General features: G+C 31.7%; 1 protein-coding gene across 5 annotated transcripts in view; it reads left to right on the forward strand.

Moving 5' to 3' along the window:
- The window catches only part of LOC127720633 (kazrin-like), an 83,305-nt gene that overhangs the window by 18,330 nt on the left and 47,009 nt on the right, over positions 1–17,966 (forward strand). Inside the window, exon 1 of one of the 5 annotated variants that reach the window (XM_052227324.1) lies at positions 702–838. The exons of 3 other annotated variants lie outside the window; for them this stretch is intronic. The gene's annotated coding sequence lies outside the window, so the exon portion shown is untranslated. Of the gene's footprint in view, positions 1–701; positions 839–13,067; positions 13,259–17,966 lie in introns of those variants that run through there. One more of the 5 variants, XM_052227322.1, reaches the window with a different exon arrangement.

The following is a 17,966-nucleotide window of genomic DNA, read 5'->3' on the forward strand; positions in this document are numbered from 1 at the left end:
GGGTGTCATATGGAACTATTGCCCATTATAGTTACAGGGAAAACTGTCCAAAACTTAAAAAGCTTCTGGATCATTGAATAAGATTCAATTTGACAGGTTTCTTACTTACACAGGCTACAGAGTTACAGTAAGCTACCTAAAAGGTGCTTATACATGTGTTCACTGTACACAGGTTTTAGACTTCTTTAGGGTTTGGTTTAGACAAATTTCACAGTAAAAGCTGAAGGTTTCTACATAAATTAGAAAAGGACATCTACCCAACATCTCATTACATTCATGTTTAGTTTTTCTTGTGTTGAATAAGCCCATAACAACGTTATGCATTTCATATTGTAAAAAAATGTTGAATTTAAAAAAAAATTAAATCACTTGTGCAAATAATCGGTGAGTTGTAACGGAAATCTGATAAGGTGCAAGTCATAATTTATTACCTGCTAAACCACATATTTGTCTTGAAGTTATTTTGAGTAAATATTATATACATTTCAATTAAACATAAACAAAAACTAATGTTATATAAATAAAAAGCTCACACACATTAAATTCATAAGATGTAACCTTAGGGTAGCTTACGAAATTTAAAACCAAATCTAATTCTACCCCTTTAAATCTACCCAGGTAGAAAATTAAGATAAAAAAAACGAATATTATGATTTAATTGTATTATTCGATGTTTACAACCCCTCGTCAGACACAATTACACCGAAGTATTGTTATTGTCCTCACGTAGCCATTGATAATTCGGTTGTAAAATACTCCAACGAGAATTGTTATGAAGTGAAAATTACTATTTTCATGTAATACATATTTATGACCTTTTCGGAGAGCGTAATTTAAGGTAAGTTGTGAAACGATTGTCATAAATTTATTTGATATCTCATTTATACAAAATGAATTCGGTTAAGTTACAGTATGGCGAGTTATTTTTGTGTCTGCTTTTATTTGCGATTACAGGCCAAAATGAAGTTGTGAAATGTTTACTAAGTTTATAATTCATGACAACTTATATGATCATGTGCTATAGATTTGAAATGTTAGCTAGGCTTAGTTTGGCTATGAAGAGTTGAATGCTAATATATGAGCTGTGTCGGAGACTAAGAAATCGACCTTTGCAAGTGCACATATACATGTACATGTATTAAAGACTTATTGATTGATTTTTTGGAACATTTAAATACAAAATAAAAGTTGAGTTTTGGTCCGTTTTGTAGATTTTCTTATAACAGCTCAATTTTCAAACAGACTTTTTCAACCCGAAATAGGTAATCAGATGTTAATGATTGATATTCATTTGCATAAGGTCGATTTCTATGCGAAGTAGTTCATATATAGCGAAAATATCTGTTTTAAACATGCATGAAAAAATTCAAAATATACAGTATATAAATTCAAAGATAATATAAAATATTGACTTTTTACTGTTAAGAATTTGATGTTAGGCAAAGGTCAATGAGACAGTAACAGTTTATTTATGTTGAAGCTTAGTTTAGTTCACTCATGCACTTGCATATATCTAAATATATTATTAGTACAGTATATTTTTTTTACTACCAATTGGTGTAGGAAATTTAACTCCATAAGAAGTTGACATAAATGTACAAATGTGATTGATTGATTGTTAGATGGTGTTTAACGCCTGTTTTTTCTTATGGAGAAAGCCAGAGTTTTCAGAGAGAACCACTTAAATGCTAGCAGAGGCCAATTTAGGGGGGGCCTGGGTGCCCCCTTTTGTGGGAAAAATTTGGTTGATTATTTAGGGAATCACTGAAGCATGACTTAGTGGACCCCCACTTATGGCAGTCAGTGCCCCCCCCCCCCCCCCCCCCCCCCTTTATGAAAATTTCTGGATCCGCCACTGGCTAGGGAGGAACCAACAATCCTAGTCAACTGAGATAAAATTCAAACACACTCATCATGAGCAGTGTTCAATTCACAACCTCAGTTTTGACAAGCTTAAGTGATCATTAATACTAATATAGACGGGACTCAGCCACTGAGGCTCCTTGTACAAAAGTGCAAAATTGCCTGATTACTTTGAATGATACAGAACCTTGACCACATTTTTGAAGTCATAGGTTATATAAACAAAAGAAATAAAATTTAAGCCACAGCAAGATCTGTTAGTAGATCCCTTAGTTGACTTATAGATAAATTCAGAATGGAACAAAAGAGATTTGTATAACTTATGTAAGAGTACAAATTTTAATTTCAGATGCTGTAACACGCTGTTAACTTGTTTTATGCATACTTTGCATCAATTACCATTATCTACAGACTGGGAGTACTTATTTGAATCAGTTGTTTCAGCTAGGCACATTCTTTTCCAACAGCTTATTACAGGGGCATATTCTGTGGTAGGGGAGATAACTCTTATCTTATCTCCCCTTTTAATCTTGCATGTAATTGGTCATTTAGATAGAAATCTCAACAAACATAGAAATTCTGACATCTTAGGTGCAATATCTAATTACCTGTGATCAACAGGTGCCTATGTCTTAATTTGACAATGTAATTTACGATTGAAAAGTACAAGTTAAAATGCCATACTGGAATCGTTAGTCCCTGGGTGGTAGAGGGATTACCATGTTGTTTTATTGACTCTTGATTAATTTTAAAATAAAAGTACAGTTTTTATTTGAAAGTACTTAGAAAACTAAGCAACCAATTAAAGTATTTAGTCAAGAATAATTTACTTTCTTTGTTGAATTCCAAGAGGTCTAATCAACTTGAAGCTCGTAAGTACCCGTTACAGTAAATCATGTTTAAAATTGTTTTTTTTTATTGAGTTAGGCTTTTCACAGGGAATAAATGGTCCAAAATTATATGCGCAATGAGTTGTTTTTAAGCCATATTACCAAACTAACTGTTCCATTACTATATCTGACATTTGGGTTAAATAAAAAAGTTTTTGAATGCTAATAAAACAAAAAAGTATATATCAACATTTTAAAAGTTTTAATCTAAGAAAAATTGATTATAAAAATAAGGAGATGTGGTATGATTGCCAATGAGACATATACCATGACCATAGTTGAAATGATGTGGATATAAGCAATTGTAGGTAACCGTAAAGCCTTCAACAATGAGAGAGAAACCCATACCATATAGTCACCTATTAAAGATGCCCCCTTGGGACATGAAAAATGTTAAACAATTCAAACGAGAAAACTAGTAGCTGATTATAACTATGCAATTAACGAAAAATTGACATTATCTCTGCTTTAATAGCAGCATTTTCACTCAAAAGAACCAGTAAACATAAAGAACTTTAATCAATTAAGTTAGTAGCATGCTTTTTTGTTACTGTTTTATAACGAAGTCTTGGAGGAAGGCCAGTCAATTGTTTCCTCTTAAGTTGCAGTGTTTCTTGAGAAGGGTATATCATTGAAGGAATTCTTTTAAAGTTGAATTTTTCTATATTATTATTTTTAAGATTTTGTCTCAATAATGAAATTAGTAAAAATAAAAATTGCAACCAAAATTTCCAAATTTACAATAGATTTGTTACCATATATGGCCTATTGAATAATAATACCTGTGTTTTTGCTAACATGCTGGAAAAAAATAGGGTAGGTAACGTTATATATATAATGGCAAATAATGAATTTTTTTTTTTACTTTGACTGGTGTAAATAGGGAAAACAGAATGACTTTAAAACTGTGCTTGTTAAAAAATGTGAATAAAATAATCATAAAGATTAGGGTAGGTTGGGTTAGCAGATACACAAGTATTTTTTATTAGGTCTCATATGTCATAACCATATGCTGAAAGTGCACCTGAACTAATATATTACCAGACATGGACACCTAGAAGATTAACTGATTAAAGGTGCAATGTTTGATTTTACAATCAAGGGGAATTTCCTTCCCTTTCCTACACATCCATTTTGTTTCATTTTGACATATGCGACAACAAAGACATTTTTATGTAATTTATATTTTTTCTATCTTTAAAAGCTTGAATGAGTCTTTGTCAGGTATAAAAACATATTATCTGATAGAAATATTTATCTTTTAGATAAACAGTCAATATTGACTTAAATGACATAACATTCAAAGGTACCAGTTAGTACAGAAAGAAACCAGGTGCTTTTTCTGAGCTTTGAAGTATGTGGGGGTTGGACATTCAAGGGTACCAGTTCATACTGATAGAAACCAGGTGTTTTTTCTAAGCTTTGAAGTATGAGGGGGTTGGACCATTCAAGGGTACCAGCTTTTGTTCTGAAGGAAACTAGGTGTTCTGTCTAACTTTGAAATATGAGGGGTGTATGATGTTTAGAAAAAGAGGGGCAAAATTTCAGAAAGAGAGCTAATAATTATTAATAGCAAAGAGAAAATACCAATTACACTAATTTATCAAACAGCTAGCAGCTTCTTCAATGTGTAAGGGCAGATAAAATGGAATTTCAAGAATATACAGGGCATGTTGTGTTCAGATGTAAAAAATCTTGCCTTTGATCACATACTTTTATGTGCAATCTCTCAACATGAGCAGATTGGTGGGGTTCGTGTTGCTTAGTCTTTGGTTTTCTATGTTGTGTCATCTGTACTATTATTTGTCTGTTTGTCTTTTTATTTTTGGCCATGGCGTTGTCAGTTTGTTTTCGATCTATGAGTTTGACTGTCCCTCTGGTATCTTTTGTCCCTCTTTTGCAGATGGGGATCCCAAATTTTGTGGGAAGAGGGCCCACCATAAAGAAGGCAACATTAGGAGTGGGACTTAGTGTAAAAGTCTATGCATTTAAGGCCCACCATTAATTAGAAGGCAACATTAGGAGTGGGACTTGTAAAAGTCTAATAGGCCCACCATTACTAAGAAGGCAACATGAGGAGTGGGACTTGTGAAAGTCTATGCATTTAAAGCCCACCATTACTAAAAAGGCAACATGAGGAGTGGGACTTGTGAAAGTCTATGCATTAAGCCCACCATTACTTAGAAGGCAACATTAAGAGTGAGACCTGTGAAAGTCTATGCATTAAGCCCACCATTACTTAGAAGGCAACATTAGGAGTGAGACTTGTGAAAGTCTAGGCATAAGGCCCATCATTACTAAGAAGGCAACATTTTGAGTGGGACTTGTAAAAGTCTATAGCATTAAGCCCACCATTACCAAGAAGGCAACATTAGGAATGGGACTTGTGAAAAGTATATGCCTAAGGCCCAGCATTACTGAGAAGGCAACATTAGGAGTGGGACTTGTAAAAGTCTAGGCATTTAAAGCCCATCATTACTAAGAAGGCAACATTTTGAGTGGGATTTGTGAAAGTCTAGGCATTTATAAGGCCCATCATTACTAAGAAGGCAACATTTTAAGTGGGACTTGTAAAAGTCTATGCATATATAGGCCCACCATGCATTACTAAGAAGGCAACATTAGGAGTGGGACTTGTGAAAAGTATATGCCTAAGGCCCAGCATTACTGAGAAGGCAACATTAGGACTTACTCTTGTAAAAGTCTATGCATTAACCATATATGTATGTCCATTATAAGTTACAATACAACAAAACTGAAATTGTCACTAAGAGAACTGAAAGTTTCCATTAAGTCTCAACCTTTAGGCTTTGAGAAAAATGTTCTTTGTTGAAGAAGAATATTTTACATTTCTTAAATTTTGTGCAGTCCTAAGGACCTTATAATTAATCATCGACTTGTGATGAACTCCACCTTGTGTATATATGATATATAAAATATGTAAAACAGTGAAATAAATGTCAAATTCTTTAGAAGTTTGACAGGGAGATATATATCGCTTGTCAATAAACTATATAATGAATTTATTTGTGGTAATTTATTATAGCTCTGTGGTTAATTAGGTTTAATCGATTTTAATAAACAATAAAAACACTTGTTTACTAGAAATTTGAGAAAATATTGATATTATATGGAGAACGTTATTTAAAAAGAAATAATATCACTGTCTGTTATGAATTGTGATTTATATATTCAAATTAATATAGAATAAAAATTATCAATAGTCTTTACCTTTTTGACAAAATCTTTAAAATTTTATTATCTAAAACAGTAAAGAGGGGTGGGAATCAGGGAACCCCCCCTGTCCAGCACCCCCTCAGTTAAGGGAGGATTAATGGGCAAGAGAGGATATCAGAAATATAAAGATTTTTATAGGTTTGAAAAAGATTTTTGTTTATTGGAAAAGTTTGAAATCTGACTTGAACCAATTAATATAAAATAAGTAGATGTGATACTTTTGCCAACGACACAATACTATTTAATATTGCATATAGTTATCAGAGTCCAAATGATGTGGATTTAATTAAGCAACTATAGGTCACTGTACAGCCTTCAACCATGTGCAAAACTCATACAGTTTTACATTGTTTTAAGTACGTTAGCTATAAAGTTTTGTTTTTCCTGTGTATTATGCCTTGTTTTCTTGAACAATCTTGCGTGTTTTACTTTCAAAAAGAGGCTGCAGATACATTTCGTAATAGTTTTATTAGTAGTTGATATAACTTGTATTATTTTGAAAGATGAAAGATATAATTATTATTGTTATATAATGGGTTTAATTTCAACTTTCAGAATAAGTGGAAAAAAAACTTGTATTCTATAGCTTGTTGTCTTTTTGACATATATTAACCCACATCTCCTTTTATGTACATTTCTTAGTAAGAAATTTAATCAATAGTTAGAGAAAGAAAAGACTTTAAATATTTAAAAACAAAAGGAATTCCATTCAGGGAATCTAAATTCTGCCTCCACAATGTTAACCTGTTGGCCTTCTGACAGCTGTTTGATGATTTGATTTGTCAACGAAGTCTTCCCTAATATTGCTACCATATATTGAATAAATGAAAAATAAAAAGAGCGCTTTTTACATGCATTATTATTTGGATTGTTGAATTAGTGTACAAAAATGTGATGTTAATTATGATTATTTCAGGAACTGCTCATGCATACAAATAAATAAAGTATCAAAATTTAAAAAAAAAAAAATTCTTTTCAAAACTAACGCAATTTTCACAATAATTATGTCTAAATTTTCAATGTTCATGTTTAGCACAAAAAAAAATGTGTAGCTCTAAATTTTAGACCCACTGATAATTCATGATACTACAGAGAAAGTCAGATATTTTTAAGTTTTCTCAAAAATGAATAAAATTGTATATTGTTCTATTCCCCAAAACAGATTGACACTTATTATTCTACAAGAGTTGACTGTTTTGGATTAAAAAAGGTTAAATCTTTACAATAGTTTTGGTGATGTATATTTATTGGTAACGTGAAATTTGGGAGGGGATAGGAAACTTGCATTTTAGATTTTGATAGCATTATTTTTTTGGCGACATTTCCTGAAATAATTTTCTAATTGAAATGTTTTGTCCATTTATCCAACAATTGTAATAATATAAGTACAAGCAAACTGTTTCTTTTACCATCACAGAAATAGGTTGACATATATATGTATGCAATCCTGTGAAAATAAGTGTAATTGAATAATTTGAACTTGATAATTTTTTGTCAATTTTGTATAAGGATATTGCATATTTTCTTTTGAATTTAAGAATACAGGCTTGGTATATCTCTTTTTATTTTGTGAACCATTAGCTGGTAGTAAACGGAATTCAATGATAAGTTCCTTACAAAAATAGGTGCATTTCTTACTAAGCAACACGAATACAAAAAACAAACTTGATTTTATTTTAGACCCTCGATTTAACCACAGAAATTTAAGTTTCCGATTTTTATTAAAGCTAAAGTACATCTGATCATACCGACAATTATGGTTTATTACGTACAGACATATCCGCGATTAAAGATAAAAGACTACCCTTATTGTCCTATCTTGTGGTCAGGACGTGAAATCTGAGCTGACAGGAACAACAAATTTACCATTTTTCGATCAGATCTTTTTGTACAGACCTATTAAATTTCATAACTTTTGTTAGTGTAGATATTAAATTTAACATTGAATTAGATAAATAGAAACTTTAAATAACAAAAATTATCAGGAAGGCAAGATCCACAAACAAGCCAAATTTTGCCGATATTAAGTTAGTAGACTGTCACTCTTCATAGGAGTGATTGTCCTTAAATGAGGATTTTTTTTACTGTTTTGAGCAAAAACTAAAGAAGAGAGAGAGAGAAATTAAACAGACAGATGATCAGCAATACAAGATCAACAAAAAAGAGATTTTTGTCATGAATTCTATTCTTGTCTACAATGTTGGATAGAGTCCATTGTTGATTATGCACATAGACCAGGTGAGCGACACAGGCTCTTTAGAGCCTCTAGTTATTAAAGCTAAAGTACATCTGATCACAAGAACAATTATGGTTTATTACGTACAGACATATCCGCGATTAAAGATAAAAGACTATACCCTTTATTGTCCTATCTTTGGTTGTGGTCAGGACGTGAAATCTGAGCTCAGGAACAAAAAAATTACCATTTTTCAATCAGATAATTTTGTACAGACCTATTAAATTTCGTTACTTTTGTTAGTGTAGATATAGATTTTAAGAATGAAATAAAACTATAACTTTTTTCTGGGTATTTAAGTACGGGTCTTTGGGTATTGTTATACCTGTTTCAGATAACCTTGGGAATTTAGGCCTTTTATGTATTGTTATCAGACCAACTTGGTGTTGTTGAGAATTAGGCCTTTTGTGTTCCATTATCTTTTTTTACTTCAGAAAGGTCATTGACCTCACAGGAATACTTCACTGGGCTTTGTTTTTCAAGCAACATCTTCAGTGTTAGAATTAAAAAGTGAAAAATATTGCATGACATAGCAATTTTATTGTGATAAAGGGTATGTAATATATTTTCTGAATAGTATACAGAATAATGGAGGAATCCAAATGTTAAGGTACCTTGATAATTGAACAAACAATTTATTTCAAACACTGGTAGATAAGCTAAGGTTAGCTCTCCTGGGTTTCAATATTGGTAGCAGACCCACAGGTTGAAATTTTGAGTTTTTTTCACATTGTAAAAAAGGAGGGAGATTGAGGGTACCAAAAAAATAACGTAAGTGAAAAAAAAGAAAGAATATGGTTAAGGGTTAACTTTAGGAAATGATAATCAATTATGGGTTTCCTGACTTAATGTATGCAGAAAACATCCTAACTAATGTCATGTTAGAGTTGTCTTTCCTTGATAAATGGGTAAGGGAGATAACTGACTTAACTTAATTGTCATTTTATTGTTGTCTGTCCTTGGTGTAAAGATAAGAGTTAACTGACTAACTATAATTGTCATTTTAGAGTTGCCTTTTCTGGGGATATGGGTAAGGGAGATAGTTGACTTAACTATTTTCATTTAAGAGTTGTCTTTCATAGGTAAATGGAAGAGGAGGATAACTGGCTGAAAATTGTCAATATGATGTTGTTTTCCTTTGTTTAGTTAGTGATACCACACACATGACTGTTTCATGTTCTAGAGTTATCTCCCTTTAGTAACCAAGAAAACAGGACAGAACATAATCCTACAAGCTTTTTATTCAGTATTTGCCTCATTTGAATGACTTTGAAAAGTAGAGATAATATTTATTATCACTATTTTGTATATTTTTTCCTTAAAAAATTTTTTTATGATAATTTTTCATATCAAGCTACTCACTTGAGATAGAAAATTATTGTCAGAAACAAAGGGCGTAGTTGTAAACATCAACGACATCATAGGCAAAATAGCGATTAACAGATTGTCAATGGCCTTTCAAACTTGAGGATGTTTCTCGGCCACATCTAATCTCAGGGTTGTCGCCCTTCAATGAGATTGTAGCTGAGAAAAGACACTCTCTCGTTTGAAAAACTATAGATATTCTATAAATCATACAGATATCTTTTTATTTGTTAAGGTTATTGGGTTTTTTGCCTTTTTAGAGTAGGGCTATTATGTTTTCTGGTCCGTGCATCTGTCTGTCTGTTTGACATCCCTCCCATATAAAGGCTAAAAGTTTTGGGTTATTTTAGTTTTCCATGAAGTTGTGATGACTTAGTGGCATATGTTCATTTTGATGAGAACTTGTTTAAATACATGACAAAGTTTTGACCTAGATTTCACAGTTCATTGAACATTTAAAATATGATAGTGGGAGTTGGAGTCAGGCATGGCATCCTTATGGACACGTATTCTTCTTTAAAAACATTTTACCTTAGCTATCTACGTAACATGTCCTGTTTAATTGAATATTAGTAATCATGCTACAATTCATTGTATTATATTTCGTAGAACTAATATACTAAAATATATTTCGTAGAACTAATATACTAAAATATCCTTGCATGCTTAAGGAGTGGCAGGATCTTTTGAACAAGAAATTTGTAGTATTAAATCTATTGTGATGCCGAAATGTGTAAATCATATCGTAAATCGTCGATCGTCAATTTGTTGTGTTATATATATCAACCTAAATAAATATCGCCAATCCTTTAGACTTATTGATTTGAATAGGATCATTTAAAGCTACAAACAGGTTGAAATATTGTCATCCGGTGCAGGTTTTAGGATAATTGGCTTTTTGCAGATATAAGTGGAGGTTGACTTTGATATATAATCAGGGTAGATTATTTATATAAATAAAAAAAGATGTGTTTTGTTTGTTTGTTGTTCTAAATATCATATCATTTTTAAAATCAGGCATGTCAAATTTTATTTTCCCATTTTTTTTGTGTGTGCAAGGTTTACTTTGAATTAAGAAGTATGAATCATAAGATTAATTGATTGATTGTTAAAGTGTTGAATACATCTAGTTGTTGGCTAAATTATTATGGTGGCTGCTGCTTGTATGGTGGAGGAAGCTGGTCAGTACACAGAAAGAACCACTGACCTTCAGCAGAAAAACTTGCAATCCTGGTCATTTTAAGTAGATTAATGCACTTCGTTGCCACAACAAAATTATCTGACAGTACATTGTACAGAGAAAATAGCATCATTCATATAAAACCCCAACAGAAAAGGATGTATTAATAGCTCTGATTTCTTCTTTATTCATATCCTCTTTTCTTTTCTTTCTTTTATGTTGTTACAACATTTCAAACAATGAAATCTTACATTATTGTTTACACCAACATGTGTCTTTAATCTGGCATTAAATGTAATTGGATTATCCTTGGCGTTTATCATGTTTTTCCTTAATTTGAGATCAAATTACTCAAAGAACTTCTTCTAAATTATTAAAATCTATCATTTTGCATTAACCATTATAAATATACTGGATATATTAGATACACATTTTTATCTTAATATAAGGTCAACCGGCTCAAAGACACCCGCACCCCCTCTTCCTAAATTATTGAAATCTATCATTTTGCATAATATGCATCATTATAGATTGGTGTATTTTAATTATTGTGTAAATCAGATACACCCATTCAGGGTTCGTCCTTATAGATGTATCTTAAATATACATTATATATAATATATGCACATCTTTTAAAACTAGTTAGTTTTAAGGGACTTATCATTTTTTACCTGGGAGGGGGCTGGTCATTTTGAAATCAAACATAAAATTTTCTTGATCCCCCATAATATTTCACTATTTTTATTTTATCCCCCCACCCTTAAAAACATTTTTAAAAAATGTGATCCCCCTCTATTAATTAAACATGCCAAAATTTTTACATGCAAAACACTTACCTTTGACACACATGATATGTAGGATATACTTGAAGATTCAAAAGTTCACAAATGTTTCATTAGAGATGAAATTGATCCCCCACTTTGAATTTATAAAAAAAATTGAACCCCCTTTTCCACTTACAGAAAAAAACTTGATCCACCCTACATTTTGACCAGCCCCCCTCCCCCACCCCCCTCCCAGGTAAAAAATTATATAAGTCCCTTAAAGACATCCACATTGGTCAAATATTTCAAAAAAATTATAACGATATTTAACTATACAATATAATCAAATTAATTGGTAAGTAAATACTTTTGTAAAGAAAATTCTCAAAGAAAAAGAAGATTTAAAGTCCAGTCTAATTGGGTTAATTATTTGATCCATTTTTGTAAAGGGCTGTGTCAATTTACTCAGCATGAAGTGTAAAACATTGTCAATATTTGGACATCAATATTGTAGTGTCAGCAGTCTGTTAAAGATAATCCATCGATTTGGTATGTTGTCACACATCCCCAGGCCATTTTAAAGATTAGCTTCTAGTCAAGTACAGCTTTTAGCTAACCACAAATGTTTACATAGTGTATTTAAGGATTTAATGTGGACAAGATATATATGACCTTGAACCCTTTGAGTTTAGTGCATTAAGGGTTAGCTTTATTGTCGGAAGAGGATAATAATAAAAGTTCATTTTACAAATTTGTAAGTAGATAAAGTAAAAGTTCATTGTCTCCCCTTAGTTTTCTTTCTGATGATGAAGTTCTTTTTCACACTATTCTTGCAGCTAATGTTCTTTTTTTTGGGGGGGGGGGGGGGGGGAATGATGGGTGCTTATTATTTGTGAAGTTCTATGCTTAGAAAAAAAAATTTTTTTTTGAAAATTTAATGAATATAAATGTGAAAATTTTGAATTTTGAAAATATTAGTTGTAAAATTTATTTGTATCACCTTTTTCGGTTATCATGAATTTTGGTTTGTTTCTGACATTCAGGGGCACAAAATTTTAAATAAAATGACTTGTCCTTCAGTTATGACCTTGCTTTTATATTACAGAAAAAACATTTTGATAACTTTATGATGAGAGGGATAAAAAAAAAAATTAACTTACTTTCTATATTAATTGCATAGATTTTCTTGTGAGAATATTTGTGAAATATCCACACACCCCATTGCATGCATACGAATCTACTTTATAAAGACATTTTCAATTGAGCTACAAAGTGGGACGATTCAATGCTTGAAACTACAATTGTTAATTCGATATAACATGCAAGGATTATTATTTTACACAAAGGACAAAATATTGATTTACTTGACAGGGAAGAACATTTTTATTTTCGTTACGTAATTTATTTAAAGAAAATCTGGTGAACAGACTGAGTCGTGTTGACATTGACAGCAACTTTTGAAACCTTATACGCTGAATAAACCTCTCACGTCTCAAAAGAACATTCAAATTAAACAAAGATAGTTCCTTTAGTCTGAAGTTAAATCATGGTTAGCAAAAAGCTTGAAAATAGTAGTCGTTTTTTTTTTTTAACTTTCGATTTCATCATAAATCTGAAAATGCGTATTTTGTGGTGTATTAGGCAGTTGTTTAAAAACTGGTTTTACCTGACCCTTTTGTAACGTAACACTGTAAGTCAGCATTGTTAAGAAAGGCGCTGCAAGGTAGGTAAAATATTTTTTTTCTACAATGACAATTTTTTTTCTTAATTTAACTTGTCAGTGTGTTCAATTTGGTTAAATATAGATATAAATTTCTCGTCAAAATAAAAAAAAGGTTTTATTTTGAAGTATGGGTAAGAAGAATGCGTGTTGAAGACCGTACTGTGACCTATAATGGTTTACTTTTATAAATTTTGACTTGGATGGAGAGTTGTCTCATTGGCACTCATACCACATCTTCTTATATCTATAAACATTATTTTGATTTATTTCCCTTAGAGGATAGCAGGTTTAGCAATGTGATGTGGGGTCAAATACATAACAACTAATTAGGTCAAAAGGAATATTATGAAAGCAAAATGTCTGAGCCGGGTTTTTTTATAGCGTTGTGAAACCTTTTTGTTCCATCCATGTGAATTTATATTTAATGAGTAGTTTTCCTTCTTAAAGTCTGCAATTTATTTTCAGCTGTTTATAGCATTGGAAAGTCCTCACTGTAACAGCTCCGATTTATCAATCATGACCATTTTGACAGCTAAAGCAGATTCTTTATTGATTCTCTCAGAAAACCCATTGAAGATATTACATGCATTGTTTAAGAAACATTTGTATTGAGGGGGAATATGTCTCTGTTGATCAGCCTGGAGATTCCAGGAAATTATGTTACTGAAAAAAAAAAACGGAATAAAGGAAGACTGATATGGAAAACCAGTTGAATTAATTAATAATTTTCTTGGGTCTGGAAATTCCATGACAGATTTACTCTTAATCATTTTTGAGATACTATTTCTTGTCTAATATTTTTATTAGATCTTGAATGAAATGAATTGTCATTTTGGATCTCTGATAGTTCAAGGTCAAAAATATAAAGGATATGCAATGTTACTGGTGGATGATTAAATGAGATGAAATTTGAAATTCAATGTTAAATGAAATTGAGAATGGAAATGTGTCAAAGAGACAGCAACCCGACCAAAGAGCAAAAAAAAGCCCAAGGCCACCAATGGGTCTTCAACACACCGAGAAAATCCGGCACCCGGAGGCGGGCTTCAGAATGGTGCATGATGTTATTATTATACCCTAACTCTTCCTCTATAAAGCTATAATTGTGCCATCACTAATTTTTATCATTTTCACATTTTCCGTCAGCAAACCAATTGCCTCATGGTGCACACTACTGTATGCATTTATATCCCTTCTCCAACATCGCTAATCAGAATTTGAAGAAAGTTTCTCAGAATCTTCACCATTAACCTATTTTGTTTTTGGGGGTTAAAAATGCGTTACCAAATAAAATTGAGAATGGAAATGGGGAATGTGTCAAAGAGACAACAACCCGACCATAGAACAGACAACAGCAGAAGGTCACCAACAGGTCTTCAATGCAGCGAGAAATTCCCGCACCCGGAGGCGTCCTTCAGCTGGCCCCTAAACAAATATATATACTTAAGTTCAGTGATAATGAACGCCATACTAAACTCCAAATTGTATACAAGAAACTAAAATTAAAAATAATACAAGACTGACAAAGTCTAGAGGCTCCTGACTTGGGACAGGCGCAAAAATGCGGCGGGGTTAAACATGTTTATGAGATCTCAACCCTCCCCCTATACCTCTAGCCAAAGCATGGACTTTGCAAGTGACAGGTGTATAATTTTATATCCTCTTGTACACCTATGTGACTGAGGTTTAATAATAAAGTATTGTCTATTGTCTATAATTTTCCTTGCAGTACCTCTAGTTACTGTCATATCATATAACCTGAATATAATTTTATACCTTGCAATCATAAACTCATAGTATTTATATTATATAACCTGTTTTTCATCTGAATATGCATGCAATATTTTTCCATGTTAAAGGGTAATTATCAAATGAGAGTGTATAAGTGGGCACATATACAATGCAAATTTAATCTAAGTTGGTCTTTTAAGCCAGACAATGAATTCTCAATGGTATTTTTAAGTGCAGTGTAATTATGCATTTGGGATAGAATATCTAAAAAGTATAAACCATTAACTATGTTCAAAGAAAAATTTTCAATACTGCATTAATAATTACAGAATTTGTCATCAGATTATGTCTTTATTATTTATATAATATACATTATACATGTTACATCACAAATTACATCAGCCTAATCTTACCAATGAATTCTCAAGGGAGACAACTCAATGTGCATATGTAACTGGATTAATGAATATCCTACACCCACAGGAACCAGTTAATGCATATAGCTGTCAGAAATTGATGATGTTTACTTATCAATAATAATACCCAGCATGATTGTCTTAGGAATGTGTGTTACAAAGAGAGTAAGGCCAACATCATCTATCTTCTCTGTTTTTTTTTCTCTTATGTAGTAGATAGAAATTCACACATCGCTGATTATTTTGCAAAATTATTACTTTTTCAAACATTTTGTTTTCCACTTATCTTAAAATAGAATAGAGTTAAGTAAGATTAGGGAGTGTGGAAATCATTACCATTGTGATATATTTTTTTCAATTGCTTTGACAATTGCCAATTGCTCATGTGCAAATACTGCATATTTTTTATTGCAAACTGCATGCTAAGCAGGCAAGGATCCAGCCATTTTGAAAAAAAAGGGTGGGGGGGGGGGGGGGGGGGGGGTTCCAACCATTTATCCCCATACAAAAGCATTAGTTGTCAAACAAAAAGGGGGTTCCAAACCCTGGAACCCCCCACCCCCTTCCCTGCCCCTGGATCTGCCACTGCTAAGATGTTTGTGGAACTGCAATTGATTTTTTACAATTCAAACTAATAAAAAATAATTGGAAAAATTCAGTCTCTTAGCAGCCTTTGTTATACAAGTAAAAATTAAGGAAACAAATTTAACAAATTTTCAACAACTGTCATACAAGTAGGAAGTTTTGCTAGCTTTAAAACCAGTTTTAACCCACCAATTTCTTTGGAAAATGCCTGTACCAAGTCAGGAATATTGACAATTGTTTTCCATTCGTTCCTTTGGTTGATATAGTTTGATTGTTTCACTTTTTATGGACTTCCCTCCTTTTGAATTTACTTTGGAGTTCTTTATATTTAAGAATACTCTTTTGCGTCAAATTAACATTACATAAATTTGATAAATTAGCAAATTAACTGAAATGAATTCAGAAAAAATTGACCACCAAGTTGAAGTAGAGTTTAAGTGTTTAAACAAACAAATTTTCTAGGCCAAATCTAGTATTAGATAAGATTTACTGAAGTGGATGATATGGAATTATTATTAAATTCCTCCAGAAATAAGATGCTTTTGAAATGTTAAATCATAACTAATAATCTGCTAATGGGCCACGACCTTTTGAAGTGAGGTCAAACAAGAAAACTCACTCATTGCTAATGATTAGGTTACATGATACAATCATGATCATAGTTTGTAGTATATACAATAACTTATATATGGCCTAAGGGACTTTTGTTGATTAACACAGTACAAGATGAAAATGTTTTCATGTTAAAACCACTGATTAACACATATATATATGTAAAGGTAAGAACTATATCATTTCTCTGTTTTGTAGAATTTTGTTTGTAAATATTTGTCAGTTTCATAAATACCGATAATTTCTTAGGATTTAACCCTACTTCAGCAGCATGTATTGTTTACAAATTATGACATAAAGGTCAGTTTTTTTTTAATGTCTTATAAATACAGAGAATTTAAGATGAAGATGGATTATATTTCTTAAAAAGTATTTAAGCCTTTACTTAAATTCAGGCTGCATGTATTGTTTACAAATGTTTACAAATTAAGACAAAAAGGTAAGTTTTTGAGCAAAGACAGTCATAGAATAAATATTTGTTTTTCAGAGTGTCTCATTAAAATACCGATAATTTAAGATGAAGATGGATTACATGTCTTAAAGATTTAAGCTTTTACTTCAGGCTGCATGCTTTGTTTACAAATTAAGACAAAGTACATTTTTTGAACAGACAGTCATAGAATAAATATTTTATTTATAATGTCTTATAAATACCGATAATTTATGATGAAGATGGATTATATTGTCTTAAAGATTTAAGCTTTTACTTCAGGCTGCATGTATTGTTTACAAATTAAGACAATGTACATATTTCGAACTAACAGTCATAGAATATATATTTGTTTTTTAGTGTAAATAAATAGCGATAATTTTAGATGGAGATGGATAATATGTCTTAAGGATTTAAGCCCTACTTGAGGGTGCATTGTATTGTTTACAAATTAAGACAAGGTGATAGTTTATTGCAAGGACAGTCATAGAATAAATATTTGTTTTTCAGTGTCTTCAGGGAAATGTTTTAAACTATTTGACATTTATGTATCATGTTTTGTTCCAAAAATTAGCATGTAAATAGAATTGCTTTAATTAGTTTTCCCCAAATATTCAGGAGGAAGCACATCTCCTCACTGGGTGGTCTTGCAGAAGTTATTGCAATTATTTAAGCTTCATATAAATATGCTGTCTGTCATATTTGTATGTTTTTGTTTATAGGTTTGTTATATTATATTATATATACAGTCAGCACCACCATCCTCTCATTTCATTTGGTTTCAAGTCTGGGCATTTTATAAGGTATCAGATTTGCTCATTGATGAAGGCCGTACAGTTACCTATAGTTGCTGTAGCCTCCTTGTCATTTGGACTCTGATAAATAGATGTCTCGTTGGCAATCATACCACATTTCTTTATTTTTATATTGATCA

Source organism: Mytilus californianus, unplaced genomic scaffold, assembly GCF_021869535.1.
Source record: "Mytilus californianus isolate M0D057914Y unplaced genomic scaffold, xbMytCali1.0.p SCAF_11, whole genome shotgun sequence".
NCBI classification, from domain to species: Eukaryota; Metazoa; Mollusca; class Bivalvia; order Mytilida; family Mytilidae; genus Mytilus; species Mytilus californianus.